This window comes from Dasypus novemcinctus, chromosome 19, assembly GCF_030445035.2.
Source record: "Dasypus novemcinctus isolate mDasNov1 chromosome 19, mDasNov1.1.hap2, whole genome shotgun sequence".
Classification (NCBI taxonomy): domain Eukaryota; kingdom Metazoa; phylum Chordata; class Mammalia; order Cingulata; family Dasypodidae; genus Dasypus; species Dasypus novemcinctus.
This window is the reverse complement of record NC_080691.1, coordinates 65,567,745-65,584,266: the sequence shown is the minus strand read 5'-3', so window position 1 is coordinate 65,584,266 and position 16,522 is coordinate 65,567,745. Positions and strand designations below refer to the sequence as shown.

General features: G+C 42.9%; 1 pseudogene; it reads left to right on the top strand.

Annotated features, from left to right (window-relative positions):
• The first annotated feature begins 435 nt into the window (after positions 1-435).
• On the top strand, positions 436-15,726 carry LOC101430007 (PDZ domain-containing protein 8-like; annotated as a pseudogene).
• The last annotated feature ends 796 nt before the right edge of the window (positions 15,727-16,522 follow it).

Below are 16,522 nucleotides of genomic sequence, written 5' to 3'. Positions count from 1 at the left end.
CATATATACAATATACCACAAAACATTCTTTTAAAAATCCAAGAAAAAGTATACCGCCGGAAGGATATTTTGCATTTATATGAGAATACTAAAAATTGTTGATGTTAAATTCTACGCGATGTGATTTACAGGTACCAATCAATCCTAAACAATATTACAGTAGCATACCTTGCAGAATTGGAAAGGCAAATCGGAGTAAGGGACCCCGAATAGCCAAAAACATTTTGAAAAATAGAATGGAGTTGGGAGACTCACACTGCCCGATCTTAAAACTAACTACAAAGTCACAATAATGAAAATGGCAAGGATGATATATGGACCAAAGGAATGAAATCTTGAGCACTGAAATCATCCTTATATTTATGGCCAAGGGATTTTTGAAAAGGGTGTCTAGTCAACTCAGTTGGTAAAGAATCTTCCTTTCAACAAATGGCGATGGGAAACTGGATATCCATATGCAACATAATGAAGGTGGACTCCTACCTCATACCGCAGGCAAAAGTTAATTCAAAATTTCGCAAAAACCTAAATATAAGAGCAAGAACTCTTAACACTCCTGGAAGGGAGGATAAGAAAGCATTTTTGGCCCGCGGCTGCCACAGCTGCAGCTACCACACCAGGGGGCTCCCGCCGCTCCCGCGCGGGCTGCAGCCGGTTGGGGCGCTGCACCGAGTCGGCGGGATTGACTCCGAGAGGCCCAGAGAGCCGCTCGCCCGACCCCGCACGCCTGTGTCCTTAAGATGGGGACAGCGGGGGCGGCGGTGTGAAGGGAGAGGCGCTGTGCGCACGGGAGCAGGTGCCGGGCGGCCCGGGCGGGAGCAGCGGTGGGATGCCGCCGCAGCTTGTGCTCCTGTGGTCGTCGGCGGGGCTGGGCTCCTTCTCACTCTCCTCACCCGCTTCCGGCTGCTCTGCCGCAAATATCCGGAGCTAAAGCCTGACAAGGGCGCCTGGGCGGACGGTGCTTCCGGTACAGGAAGCCGGGGCCCTGCCCGCCCACGAGGAAGAACTTGCAAGGTGGCGGAGGGGCTGAGGAGACCACGGGCGGGTCCCCCGAGGAGAGCGCAGCCCGGCCCCCGAAACCCCCGTCCCACCGCCCTGCTCCTTCCTCAATGCCACCAACCTGTTGCTGTTCGGTGAGCTGCGGGACACCGCGCTTACCCGCCGCTGGGTCAAAAGATCACAGTGGAGTTAATGGAACTGCTGCAGAACAGGGCGCCGGAGCGCCTGCTGGAAAGGCTGGGCCTGCGGGGCGTGTTCCTAGGAGAGGCCGTGCCTTGCATGAAGACAATCAGGCTTCTGTGCCCGTTGTGCCTGTAGTCACCCAAGAGCCCGATGACCTGAGGGGGAGGTGCTGCCCGCTGTTTCCCAGGAACTGGCCTTCCAGGCAGAGGTGGAGTACCACGCGGGCTTCCGCCGGGCCATTGACATAGACGTCCTGTTTGGAAGTCCACCTGCCTGTTCATCAAGCTGTCCCTAGTGGTGGAGAGGCTGCTTCACTGGCCTGCCCTTCACCAGCTGGTTCTTCTCCTTCTTGGAGGATCTCCCCATCGACTTGCTGGTGTGCTCCCAGTTTGAAGGGCAGCCCATGCCCTAGCTCACTTCTATCATTGTCAACCAGCTCAAGATAATCACCAAGCGCAAGCACACCCTTGCGACTTACAAGATCAGGTTTAAGTCATTTTTTCCATTCCATGCCTTGCAAAGATTTGAAGAATATGAAGAATAGCATATCCATATACAAAAGTGAGCCCTTACTGTTAGGTTGTTAGAATGCAGCAGATTGCTCATTTTTGGATACTATAACAGAGAAGCAAATAGTCATGGCACACTAAAGTTGAACAATGGTGTTTAGGAAGAAAACAAAGACGTTCTATTAAGAAGGCTGAATTAATAAAGGAGAATTTACAAAGTGTTGGACTTACACTTCATCTTGTACACTCAAATGATGGATATGCTAGGCATGTCATAATTGAAATTGTATCCCCAAACACCAGCTGCAGTGGCACATCTTCAGTGGGGTGACTCATTTATTGCTATAGTAGGTGTGATAATCATATCCACCTTGCAAATGTTAGAGCTAATCAAGAAGGCTTGTGACATTTCTGATATATTATGAAGGTTTGTTGGTCAGAGTAATCAGGGTGCAGTGCTGCAAGATAATTTTGGACTGTTGAAAGAAAACTTTCTGTCAAGATCATGCCAACCAAATTATGAAAAGCAAGCAGCTGGGTTGGCAATAGATGCTGAAAATAGAGACCTAGATTCTGAATTTACAGTCTTGGCAAGTGATGTTAAAGCACAAAATGAGTTCAAAGATGAGGCACAGTCATTGAGGCATATTCCCAAATATACTCCTGCAACCCTTTCTCTTAACCCCCTTGGAACTATATCACCAGTTTTAAACTATAAATTAGTTATAGGAAGTAGCAACCACCACCGAAACTTCCATGCAAAGAGGAATATAAACCCTTAGCCCTAAAAACTTCTAAGGTAACAGACCCAGTGCAAGTATCAAAATCAGCCCAAGTATCCACATTTTTTGTCTTTATTTTTTTAATATTACATTCAAAAAATATGAGGTCCCCATATACCTTCTACCTCCCTCATCCCACTCCTCCCCCCATAACAACAATCTCCTCCATCATCATGAAACATTCATTGCATTTGGTGAATACATCTCTGAGCACCACTGAACTTCATGGTCAATGGTCCACATCATAGCTCACATTCTCCCACAATACACCCAGTGGGCCATGGGAGGACATACGGTGTCTGGTAACTGTCCCCGCAGCATCACCCAGGGCAACTCCAAGCCCTGAAAACGCCCCCACATCTCATCTCTTCCTCCCACTCCCTACCCCCAGCAGCCACCAGGGCCACTTTCTCCACACCAATAACACATTTTCTTCGATTACTAATCACAATAGTTCATGAATAGAATATCAGTAAGTCCACTCTAATCCATACTCGATTCCTCCATCGTGTGGACCTAAGAATGGTTGTGTCCACTCCACATCTATATCAAGAGAGAGCTTAGATTCCACATGGATGCTGGATGCAATTCTCCTGCTTTCAGTTGTAGGCAATCTCGGCTCCCTGGTGTGGTGGTTAATCAATAATGGCCACTTATTGCCTGTTTCATAATGAGAAGATTTTGCAATATATTCAGATATTGGTGCCTAGGAAAAATTGCTAGGTTTTCCTTGTCTATATTATGGTTGCATGTCCAAAAACTGGACACGTTATAAGCAGATATCCAGATGATAATTTTTTTTCTCAAATTCTACTCAATTATTCATTTTTTAAAAAAGATATGACATTAAAAAATATGAGGCCCCCATTCACCCCCACCGCCCCCACCCCACCACTCCCCCCCCAATAACACTCTCCCCCATCATCATGTCACATCCATTGCGTCTGGTGAGTACATCTCCAGGCATCGCTGCACCCCATGTCCCGTGTTCCACACCATAGCCCATACTTTGCCACGTTCCATCCAGTGGGCCATGGGAGGACATACAACATCCGGCAATTGTCTCTGGGGCACCACCTAGGACAACTCCAAGTCCCGAGAATGCCTCCACATCTCTTCTCTTCCTCCTCTTCCCCGCACCCAGCAGCCACCATGACCACTTTTTCCACATCAATGCCACATTTTCTCGATTATTATAGTTCATGAATAGAATATCATTAAGTCCACTCTGATCCTTACTGTATTCCTCCTTTCTGTGGACCATGGCTTGATTGTGTCCATTCCACATCTATGTCAAGAGGGGGTTTAGATTCCACATGGATACTGGATGCAATCCTCCTGCTTTCAGTTGTAGGCACTCTAGGCTCCATGGTGTGGTGGTTGACATTCTTCAACTCCATGTTAGTTGAGTGCAGTAAGTCCAATAAACCAGAGTGTAGGAGCTGAAGTCTGTTGAGGTCAGGGCCTGGCTGTCATATTGTCAGTCCAGAGATTCAAATCCCCTAGATATATCTTAAGCCCCAGCACCAACTACAATTCCAGTAAAGTTGTATGAAAGGCTTGTGAAAAGAGATCCAATCTGAGTCCAGCTTCATCATGAAGAAACACCAGCTCCAAAGAAGGGCCAACTGACATGGCAGTGAACCCCATCTGCCATGACCATAGAACCTGTGGGTCTCTTTAGCCCTCAAAAGAACCAATACCTGGGGTTGTATCTACTTTATCTGTCTCTGAGACTTTGCTCAGGTGTGCATAAGGGCAATCCTTCTGACAACATCCAGTCTCTTTTTTAGAGACTCATAGCCATATAAACTCATTTCTCCTTTCCATTTCCCCCTTACTTTAGGTCAAACAGCATTTTTAACTCCTGTCATTATATGTAGACAGGGATATTCTGCTGGTCTGCATTGAACCTTTAATTCAAGGTCATTTTTTAGTTACATCATCAGCTGGTACTTGGTAGTGATCCCTTAGTGCCAGGGAGGCTCATCCCCGGGTGTCATGTCCCACGCTGGGGGGAAGGCATTGCATTTACATGCTGAGTTTCCCTTCAAGACTGGCCACATTAGAGTAACACGGAGGCTGTCAGGAGGAAACTCCCAGCACAGTGCTGCTCTAGGCCTTGTTCTTATTTCAGGTGTATAGGCTCACAAGCATAGTCATTAGTATCAGGGGCTCACTATTGGACCCTCATTCCTTCCTGGTCCTTACCGTTGCACCTGGGGGACTGCCGCTGCTCCCCTAGGGACCACGACAAAGCACACACCCCCCCAGCCAGTAACCCAGTACCCTCCCAAGCTGTTGTTTTTAATCATTTCCACTATGACTATGTCCAAACATTTCCATGCACCCTGGACACATGCCCTGTATAACACCCTGTAAACCATATATCGCCTGTCCATAACATCCCATACCAGTATTCCTCCGCTGCCATTGTTGAACCACTCTGTGATCCAAAACTTCCTGAAAAGTGAAGCCCAATATAATGTCAGGTTCCCTTACTAGTGAAATGGAATATAGCGATGAGTTTAAAGGTTAGATCTAGAATACTTATTGATTTGGAAAAATTCTACATCATACCTTTTTCTTTTCTTTTTTCCTAATATTGAGCTTCTCTTCACAAGAGCCTTAGATCCCAGTAATTCATATATACAATATACAGTACTCCCGCACATCCACCATAAAACCTTTTCCCTTCTACAGCGATAATCTTTTAACTTATTCATATCATATTTACTGAAACTGATGTACAGACTCTGAGACAAGAGCTTTCAAACAAGGTGACATCTGTGCTTACATTGTGGTCCATACTTTAGGATATACAGTTTTCTAAATTTTTAGTTATCCTATGTTTTACATTATGGTTTACATTATTAGTCTCTCATCCCCTGTATGTTTTTGGTGTAATATTACATGTTTTATATCCATCCATGTGTACTCTTGCAAAACTCCTCTCTTGCCCCCACATTTACCTTGGTTCCATCCATTCAACATCCATTTTCCCCTCACCTTGGGGCCCACAGCAACAGTCAATCTCCATTTCCCGAGGATCCACATCCAGAGATACTTGCAACAGTGTTCAGGGCCTGACTTGCTCAACTGCCCTAATGCTCTGGGAGCCACCCTTTCTCTCGAGAGATACAGTTCCCTCTATTTGATGGCATTAGTTCTCCCCAGGATGTGGGTCCACCCCCACACTCACTACTTGGGTCTCTACCCAATGGTACAACCCACCCTGGCAAAATGAGCATTTAGACATTCCCCAGGAGTCTGTCCTGCGTCAGACCATCCCCTCTGAGCATCCTAAACAGGTAACCCTCCTAATTATATTTTGATATGATTTTCTCAGCATTTTACTCTCAACCAACACCTGACACTTTCCTATATTGGTATGTTGACCCTCCCTCCCCCCAATTGTTTAGCAATATTACCCATCCGCCCATCCCCAGCCCCCCTCAAACCCGCAAAGCCCCACCCAAAGGCAACCCCTTGCCCCCATGTTATCTCTTCTTTGTGCTCATACTTACTGCCAGCTCATCATAGATTCCACCCCTGCAGACGTCAGCTCACATCCTTCCTCCACCCCCCGATTTCCTGTAAACCTATCTTCCAGTTTCTAGCTCTCTGAGGCAGCTTGCTTATTTCATATCATTGAGGTCATGTAGTATTTGTCCTTCAATGCCTGGGTTGCTTGACTCTAAGTAAGGTTCTCAAGATTCATCCATGTTATCACATGTGTTTGTAGTGTATTTGTTCTTACAGCCGAGTAGTATTTCATCGTATGTATATACCACATTTTATTGATCCATTAATCTGTTGATGGACATTTGGGTTGATTCCAAATTTTGGCGATAGTGAACAATGCTGCTATGAACATTGGTGTACATATATCGGTTTGTGTCCTTGTATTCAGTTCTGCTGGGTATATACCCAGCAGTGGTATTGCTGAGTCATATGGCAAATCTATGGTTAGTTTTTTGAGAAACTGCCAAACTGTCCTCCAGAATGGTTGGATCCTTCTGCATTCCCACCAGCAGTGGATGAGAGTCCCCATTTCTCCACATCCTCTCCAGCATTTGTATTCTTCTGTTTTTTTCATAATTGCCAATCTTATGGGTGTAACATGGTATCCCATTGTAGTTTTGATTTGCATTTCCCTGATAGCTAGAGATTTCGAGCACTGTTTCCTGTGCTTTTTAGCCATTTGTATTTCTTCTTTGGAGAAGTGTCTGTTTAAATCTTTTTCCCATTTTTTAAAATGGGTTATCTTTTTATTTTCAAGATATATTAGTTCTTTATATATGCAAGTTATAAGTCTCTTATCAGATATATGGTTACCGAATATTCTTTCCCATTGTGTGGGTTCCCTTTTTAATTTCTTGACAAACTCCTTTGAGGTGCAGAAGGCTTTAATTTTGAGGAAGTCCCAATTATCTATTAGTTCTTTTGCTGCTCCTGCTTTTGGTGTGATATTCATGAAGCCATTTCCTATTACAAGGTCCTGTAGATGTTTCCCTACACTGCTTTCCAAAATCTTTATGGTCTTGGCTCTTATATTTAGGTCTTTCATCCATCTTGAGTTGATCTTTGTATAAGGTGTGAGATGGTAATCCTCTTTCATTCTTCTACATATGGATATCCAGTTCTCCAGGCACCATTTGTTCAATAGGCCATTCTCTCCCAGTTGAGAGGGTTTGGTGGTTTTTTCGAATATTATATGGCTATATATATGAGGTTCTATATCAGAACTTTCAATTCGATTCCATTGCTCTGTGTGTCTCTCCTTATGACAATACCATGCTGTTTTCACTACTGTAGCTTTGTAGTATGTTTTGAAGTCAGGAAATGTGATTCCTCCAATTTCGTTTTTCTTTTTCAATATGTCTTTGGATATTTGGGGCCTCTTTCCTTTCCAAATAAATTTCATAGTTAGTTTTTCAAGTTCCTTAAGGAAGGCTGTGTTGATTTTTATTGGGAATGCATTGAATGTGTAGATGAATTTTGGTAGGATAGACATCTTAATAATATTTAGTCTTCCTATCCATGAACAGGGAATAATCTTCCATTTATTTAGGTCTTCTTTGATTTCCTTGAACAGTCTTGTATAGTTCTCAGTGTATAAATTTTTTACATCTTTAGTTAAATTTATTCCTAAATATTTTATTTTTTCTTTACTATTGTGAATGGTATTTGTTTCTTGATTTCCTCCTGATCTTGCTCATTATTGGTATACAGAAATGCTACTGATTTTTGCGCATTGATCTTATAGCCTGTGACTTTACTAAACTCATTTATGAATTCTAGAAGCTTTGTTGTAGATCTCTCAGGGTTTTCTATGTATAGGATCATGTCATCTGCAAATAATGAAATTTTGACTTCTTCCTTTCCAATCTGAATGCCTTTTATATCTGGTTCTTGCCTCAGTGCTCGAGCAAGTACTTCTAAGACAATGTTAAATAGAAGGGGAGACAGTGGGTATCCTTGTCTTGTTCCTGATTTTAGAGGGAAGGATTTTAGGATTTCTCCATTGTAAACAATGTTGCCTGTAGGTTTTTCATATATACACTTTATTATGTTCAAAAAATTTCCTTGTATTCCGATCTTTTGGTGTGTTTTTATCAAGAAAGTGTGCAGTATTTTGTTAAATGCTTTTTCAGCATCTATAGGTATAATCATGTGATTTTTTTCCTTCAATCTGTTTATATGGTGTATTACATTGATTGATTTTCTTATGTTGAAACATCCTTGAATACCTGGAATGAATCCCACTTGGTCGTGGTGTATAATTCATTTAATGTGTTGTTGAATACAATTAGCAAGTATTTTGTTAAGTATTTTTGCATCTAGTTTCATTAGAGAAATTGGTCTGTAATTTTCCTTTCTTGTGGTGTCTTTGTTTGGCTTTGGTACTAGGGTAATGTTGGCCTCATAGAAGGAATTAGGCAATGTTCCTTCTGTTTCGATTTTTTGGAATAGTTTCAGAAGGATTGGTGTTAGTTCTTTCCAGAATATTTTGTAGATTTCACCTGTGAAGCCATCTGTCCCTGGGCTCTTCTTAGTTGGGAGGTTTTTAATGACTGATTCTATCTCTTTACTTGTGATTGGTTTGTTGAGATCATCAATTTCTTCTTTTCTCAATATGGTGTGCTGTTTAATTTCCATATCTTGGTGTGAAATCTGGGCCTCTGGCCGTTGCAAATTTCCAGCTTCACTCCACTGTGGTCAGAGATATTATTTTGTATGATTTCGATCTTTCAGAATTCATTAAGCCTTTCTTTGTGGTCTAGCATATGGTCTATTTTGGAGAATGATCCATGTGCACTTGAGAAAAATGTATATCCTGCTGTGTTTGGGTGTAATGATCTAAATATGTCTATTAGACCCAGCTCCTCTAATATACTGTTCAAATATTTTGTTTCTTTAGTGATTCTCTTTTGAGATGTTCTGTCCAGAGTTGATAGTGGTATATTAAAATTCCCCACTATAATTGTAGATGCATCTGTTCTTTCACTTAGTTTTTCGAGCATTGTCTCATGTATTTAGGAGCATAAATATTTATGATTGTTTGATCTTCTTGACAGATTGTCCCGTTCACTAATATGTTTTACCCTTCTTTGTCTCTCACAATTGTTTCACATTTAAAGTCTATTTTGTCTGATATTGATATAGCTACTCCTGCCTTTTTTTGATTATTGTTTGCTTGTATGATTGTTTTCCAACCATTCACTTTCAGCCTCCATGAGTCTCTGTGTCTAAGATGTGTCTCTTGTAGACAGCATATAGATGGGTCATATTTCCTTATCCAATGTCCCTGTCTGACTCTTTTGATAGGTGAGTTTAATCCGTTGACATTCAGTGTTATTACTTTCAAGGAATTATTTATGTTAGCCATATTTTGATTGGACTTGTGTTGGCCATATTTTGTTTGTTTGCTTGTTTTTTCTTCTCTTTTTGTCTTTTTGTTGCTCTTACACTCTCCTCCAACTCTGCCTGTCCTGTTTTTTCCTTTCTTCCTGCAGAACTCCCTTTAGAATTTCTTGAAGGGGAGGTTTCTTGTTGGCATACTTTTTCAGTTTCTGTTTATCTGTGAATATTTTGAATTCTCCATCATTTTTCAATTCTAGTTTAGCTGGATAGAGTATTCTTGTTTGGAAATTTTTTCTTTTAGTACCTTGACTATATCACACCACTGCCTTCTTGCCTCCATGGTTTCAGATGAGAAATCCGCACTTAATCTTATGGAGCTTCCCTTGTATGTGATGGTTTTCTTTTCTCTTGCTGCTTTTAGAATTTTCTCTTTGTCTTGAGCATTGGATAATTTGACAAGTATATGTCTTGGGGTGGGCCTGTTGGGGTTTATGACCATTGGGGTGCGCTGTGCTTCTTGAATATGTACATCTGTCTCTCTTAGTAGATTTGGGAAGTTTTCAGCCATTATTTCCTGCAACATTCCTTCTGACCCCTTTCTCTTCTCTTCTTCTTCTGGGATGCCTATAATATGTATGTTTGAGCATTTTACATTGTCATTGAGGTCCCTAAGTCCTAGCTAGATTTTTTCTATCTTTTTATTGATCAATTCTACTATCTGTTTGATTTCTGATGTTCTGTCTTCCACATCACTAATTCTCTGCTCTGCCTCTTCTAGTCTGCTGATATTTGCTGCAAGTGTATTTTTGTTTTCTTGAACTGTGGTGTTCATTCCCATCATATCTGTTATCTTTTTGCATATGTCTGCAAGTTCCCCTCCAAATGTTGTCTTCATGTTGTTAATCTCTTCCCTTACTTCATTAAATTTGTCAGTGATAAATGTTCTGAGATCTTTAATTACTTGTGCGAAGTTCTGCTCGCCTTCCTGGTTTTTAGTTTGTTAATTGGATTCAGCCATGTTTTTCTGATTACTGGTTTGGTTTGTAGATTTTTGTTGCTGTCCAGTCATCATTTTATCTTGATGGGTTTAATCAGTTCCTTAGCTGCTTTGCCTAGTCTTGGGGATTAATTAGCTGTTGTTTTTGTGTAAGTGTTATATCTTCTCTTTGTCACTTTGTTCTTCTTATTCTAATTTCTTATTGCTAGTTGAGTTCACTTTAAAGGAAAGTATTAAGGCCAGGGAAAGGCAATTGTGTAAGCAAGGAAAAAGTGTAAAGTAGCATTGGTGATAAATGTTAACAGAGCAACAATATGAGATTTGGGAGGATGGATATTAGATTCATGTAAGTTGTGTAGAGTTATAGCAGTAGGTAGAGTACCTATAATGAGGTAGTCGACTGAATATGGGAGGAATATGGTATGAATTAAAAAGCTATTGTTTTCGTAAGAGAGGGAAAGAGAAAAGAAAGGCAATAGTTTCAAGAGTGGATAAAACACAGAAAACAAAAAAAAAGGTATTAGAAATTAAGAGTTAGACACTTTGGGGATCAAAAAAAGCAAGGTGGAATATAGGAGAGACGGTAGATGATGGAGGATATCAAGATGTAGGGGAAAGGGGATAGTGTAGGTAGCCAAAATCAATTCACACAGAAATGAGGCAGCGGGGATGAGGAAACCCAGCAAATGTGAGGTGTTCCCTGCAGCACCTTCCCACCAAATCGATGTCCAGACACCTCTTGCACTGCAAAAATCCCGAAACAGCCTGGTCCCGAAGAACCTCCAATGCTGCCCAGCCACTTCTTTGTAGGAGATATTATCAGGCATGCTCACTCAGACACCATCTTGCCCTGCCCCTCCAGCTGATAATTTATGAACCTTTTGGTCACACGTGGGAGGCAGGAGGCTGTGATGGCCTCATTGCACCATCAGCCTGGGCAGACAACAAGGAGAGTGGTTCCACATCTTTCTCTGAATGTCTTGAGGAGCTGAGGGCTCTGTGGCCCCAGAGCTGGGACCAACCCTGTTGAGGAGTGTGGTGGGGACTGGCTTGCATATACTCCTCTTTGGACTCCTGCATGAATCTCAGCCATCAAGGTCAGTGTGTCTCTCAGAGACCATGCACACTCACCATATTGCAGTCCCTTAAAACCTGAGTGATTAAAAAATTCCATCTTATCAAGTTCATTGTCTTCCGTGGTAAGGCATACTGGTAGCATGTACCCTTCATAGGATGTGATGAGAATACACATTACCTTTGGGATCATCATCCCAATCCCATAACACCAGTCTAATCACAAGGAGAACTTCAGAAAAATCCCAATGGAGGGGTCATCTACAAAGTGCCTGACTGGTTCTCCTCAAATAGTCAAGGTATCAAACAAGGACCATCTGAAAGAACATTAATATCTAAGTACCCATAGTGACATGATGACTTAATGTATTGTGGTGTCCTGGATGGATGCTGAGAGAGAGAAAGGGACATTTGGGAAAACTGAGGAATTCTGAATAAATTGAGATATTTAGTTAACAATAATGCATCATAATCAGTTCTTTAGTAAGTTTTCCACACTAATGCAATAGCAAACTAGGGGGGACTAGGTGTGGAGTGAATGGGAACCCTCTGTACTACCTTCCCAAATTTCTGTAAATCTATAACTGCTGTAAGGACTAAATTGGATTCCTGCAAGGTTGACAATGCCCAGGCCCTTGTCTGGATCATCAGAGCAAAACTTGCCAGTCAGGTCAGTGTAGTGAGGGGCTTGATTCCAGATACAGGTCTGGGAGCTTCCTCAAGGCCTTAGAGCCTTGGTCTGCTTCTGCCCCCTCCTCAGGTACTAAAGCTGCCCACACCTGGGGACCACACCTTCAAGATGCCTGTTTACCTCTGGCTGAGGGTATTGCTCCCTGAGGGCCACTTTTGCTCATTGGCCCCTCTTTGCTCCCCAGTGACCTTGGCATCATCCTTGAGCAGACTCCACTCAAAGGGCATCAACAAACAAAGGAGACACCAAATGGGTGGAATCAGGACTTTTATCCTCACCCCTTTAATCAGGGTAAGATTTATTTTATCATTCATGAAACTATGACCGTCTTCATTTTAGATAGGATGAAATTTGAGGCCCATTCTTTATAACCCTTGAATTTTGGACTAACTTTCCTCATTTTACTTTCAATGTCTTTTATTTTTTATTTATTTATTTTTATTCTTTTTTAAAAAATATTACATTAAAAAAATATGAGGCCCCATTCAACCCCACCGCCCCCACCCCCCACTCCCCCCACAGCAACACTCTCTCCCATCATCATGACACATCCATTGCATTTGGTAAGTACTTCAATGTCTTTTAATATATAGCTTTGGTTTAGCCCTGACAAGATTTATTGTGGAAATCATGCCCCTCCAATTGCTTAGCTACTGTCTTTAATATTTCATCTTAAAATGCAGAAGTGCCATGAGACTCTGAATTTCTCTGCTCTGCTGCCCCCAGTGCCATCTGTGCAGCTCATCACAAAGAAGGAAAAACAATGTTTGTGGATTTTGACTCCAGAATAAGTCAAGGTCTTTAAATAAGCCACTCTGCCTGCATGAACTGGAGGTGACTGACTCAGTTTCCTGAGAATCTGGGACAAAAGACAGTGCAGTAAATGTGAGGATGCACAGGCAGTGTGTGCCCTGGTCATTAGAGATGGATCCAGGGTAGAAGGGGCCAGAGGAGAATGAAAATCACTTATGCCAGCATGGAACAGTCCAGTGCTTTACAGAGAAGGGTATGTGTGGGGTAGTCTTTGCATGGGCCTATTGGTGACTCTCAGATTTGAATATCTCAGGAGTGAGGAACCCAATCCATCCTGCTGTCAGCACCGTAATTCTGCAGGGTCATATCTTGGGCTCTGGTCAGCAGTCTGTGTACTCCTTGTGCCTTGTTAGTGTTGGGGAAAAAGATGGTGAGGTTGAACAGGCAACCATGAGCAGTATCAGAGAACACGGAATATGTCTGTTCCTGTGTTCCATCCACTGAGTTTTCACAGCCAGGCACATATATTTGCATGTTTGCTTCATCTCTGTTCATTAGATACAGGAGAGAGACCAACCTCCTGATTAGTTGGTGCACATGTTTAGAAGTTCCTTGCCCTCATTCAATCCTTACCTACCAAGAAGCTCCACAGCAAGTTATTGGACACTCCCTCTTCCTTGGTCTGCCTGGGCGTGGGTGTGTGGGGCACAGGGGAGGGGACAGAAATGTTTACCTTGGCTTTGTTGTAACAGTGGGTTCTTGGACCCAGAGGGGGGAACTCAAGATTAATGGTCTCATCTGAGCCATGTCCCACCCTACACATGTGTCTTGGGTCAAGGATGAAATGGATACAGATGTGTGATATCAGGGGATTTTGGAGTCTTGGGAGATAGGTGTGTGCATTGCCAGGAAGACCAGGGCAAACTGAGGTTGTGTTTTGCTACATCGCTAGCCTCTATCTCATGCTAACACCCAATTAAGGAAAAAGCTTCTCACTTAGCCCAAGAGACCATGGGTAGGTTTAGAACAGGAGAAGGCTCCTGAAGATAACAGGATTCAGCTGCTCAGAGAGCAGCACTACATCCCCACATACTCCCCATACTCACACAATCTGGGAAGCAGCAGGAGTGGACAAGACAGTGTTGGGAAGTTGAGGTTTTGACTGAAGGTAATGCTAGCAGGTTAACGTACAGCTGTTCTCTGTCAGTGCCCCCACATGCTCTGAGGCTGGTGGCTGCTCTCCCAAGACTTGAACACTTCCAGTGCCCCAGATCACTTCCCAGGCTGTGTCCCCATTTGCTGTTAACTTCAGGACACCCAAACTCCAGGCTTTAATCCATCCCTCTATCTACTTCAGCCCTCTGAATGTGAGCATCCCATCTAACTTTGAGGCAATCTTGTCCATGAAGCATTGCCCAATCCCCAGTTGAACTGGATTTTCTCTTTGTGTTTACCAAAGTCTAGAGCTGTCTGATGAATAATGCTTGTCTGCCTGGCTTAGTGTGGGTGTCTTCCATGTCAACCTCCCAGATGAGCACAACACTCTTTGTTGCATAATTCATCTCCCAGTAGCTTTTATGTGTCAGGATAATGTAGGAAATATTCACAATTAAAGTGAAACCAGTCTTCATTTATATGTAAATTACTGAGAAATACCATTCCAACCACATACTGGAATCAGAAGCTGTCATGGGGAGAGGAATATGTTGGACTGGTAGGGCTACAGGGGGAAATACAAAGGGGAGAGTTAATCTTTTTATTGTCTCCCTTAGTGCAAGGGACCTACATTAACATATTTAGTCTTGTGTTTCCTAGGGCAAAGGCACTACTACAAACATACTTGTTGAGTCCTAGCAGGACTTGCTCACAGAGAAGACACATCAAGAACTGCATTCTTGAGTTCCTTCTGCCCAAGAACGACTGCTTGGAGAGACTGACAGACCCAATGGCAGTAAACAACCACACATCCCTGGTGGCGTTTGTACTGTAGGGCTTTTCAGAAAACCCCTGGGTCCAAGGTGCCTTGGCTGCTTTTTTCCTCCTTGTTTACCTGATTACTTTTTCAGGAAACTGTCTCATCCTCACGGCCGTCTTCCTGAATCCAGCCCTCCACGCACCAATATACTTCTTTCTCAGCAACCTGGCCATCTTAGATATCATCTGCACATCCACTGTTATCCCCAAATGCTAGAAAATCTGGTGGACAGGAGCTACATAATTTCCTATGTGGGATGTTTGACCCAACTCTGCTTCCTGCCATAGATACTTGTGGCTGAAGTGCAGCTGCTCATGGCCTATGACCGTTATGTGGCCATCTGCCAGCCCCTGCACTATCACACACTGATGAGCAGGCTTCTCTGTGCCCTGCTGGCAGGTAGTGTGTGGGTTGTAAGTGGGGTCAACTCTTCTGTGCACACTGGCCTGATGGCACAGCTAACTTTCTGCAACCCTTACCAGGTCCATCATTTTGTGTGTGAAATCCCCACAATGCTGCTACTTACCTGTGGCCCTACATATCTGAACAACATCATGGTTGTCATTGGGGACATTTTCTTTGGGGTCATCAACTTCCTACTCACCATGGTTTCCTATGCCTTCATCATCACCAGCATCCTGCACATCTGCTCAGCAGAAGGAAAGTGCCAAGCCATCTCCACTTGCTCTTCCCACCTCCTGGTGATCAGCATGTACTACTCCACACTTATCTACACATACCTCCTCCCTGGCTTTGGGTCCTCTGTGGAAAATGTCAAAATTGTCTCCATCCTATACACAGCTGTCAGCACCACTCTGAACCCACTCATCTACACTCTGCAGAACAAAGATGTAAAAGTGGCCCTCAGGAGGGTCTTTTTCAAATATGGTAAATGAAAGGAAGTGCCCAAGGTGAAAGTATACCTATATTAATGAGTCATTAATGAGTCATTTCAGAAAATGACTTTGAGAATCTGATGCAAGTGACAAGGGGAAGAATGTAATTCATGTGATAGATTTATAAACAATGTGCTCTGTAACAGGAATTAGCCAAACTTCTATGGGGGAAATTTTAACTAAACTCTCCAAGGAGTTAACTGCTGCTCTCAGTGTCAGGGGAGCAGGAAGTGAGGGTTGAAAGCATGGAAAGCAGGTGGCCAGGAGGAAAATGAGGAGGCTCAGCATGATACACACAATGCACCCTCCCTTTAATGTCTGCTGATGTTTCCACTTATACTTCAGTACCAGAGAGTCAAGGTGTAGCCTTCATATGTGCATGCCTCTATCCACTTCCTCTTTTAATATGGGAGTCTTTGGTTCTAAACTGAGGTCCCATATACACACTGTTTATTGTGTTTTGACATGGAGACCTTGTGATCTTGCTCTGGAGAGTGTCAACTGCATACTGGTTTCCCATCCACCTCATTGGCTTAGTTTGGAGAAGAGGCAAGAGTCACTGTTCCTCAGAATCACTGTGAGATGCTGCAAACTTGGTACCCTACAGGTGATAAAAGGTGGCATGATCAAACCTTTCCCTTTAGCCATCTGCAGAAAAGAGGTGTATGTTAATTTATTTTTCCCTTTCTCAAAGGAAAGGGTCATTCTTTAGTCAAGAATATTTGCCATCCCAGGATATTTGTTTTGATTCTTAGTTTGCACAAAATTTCTTCAAAATTATATTTATGGGTTCAAA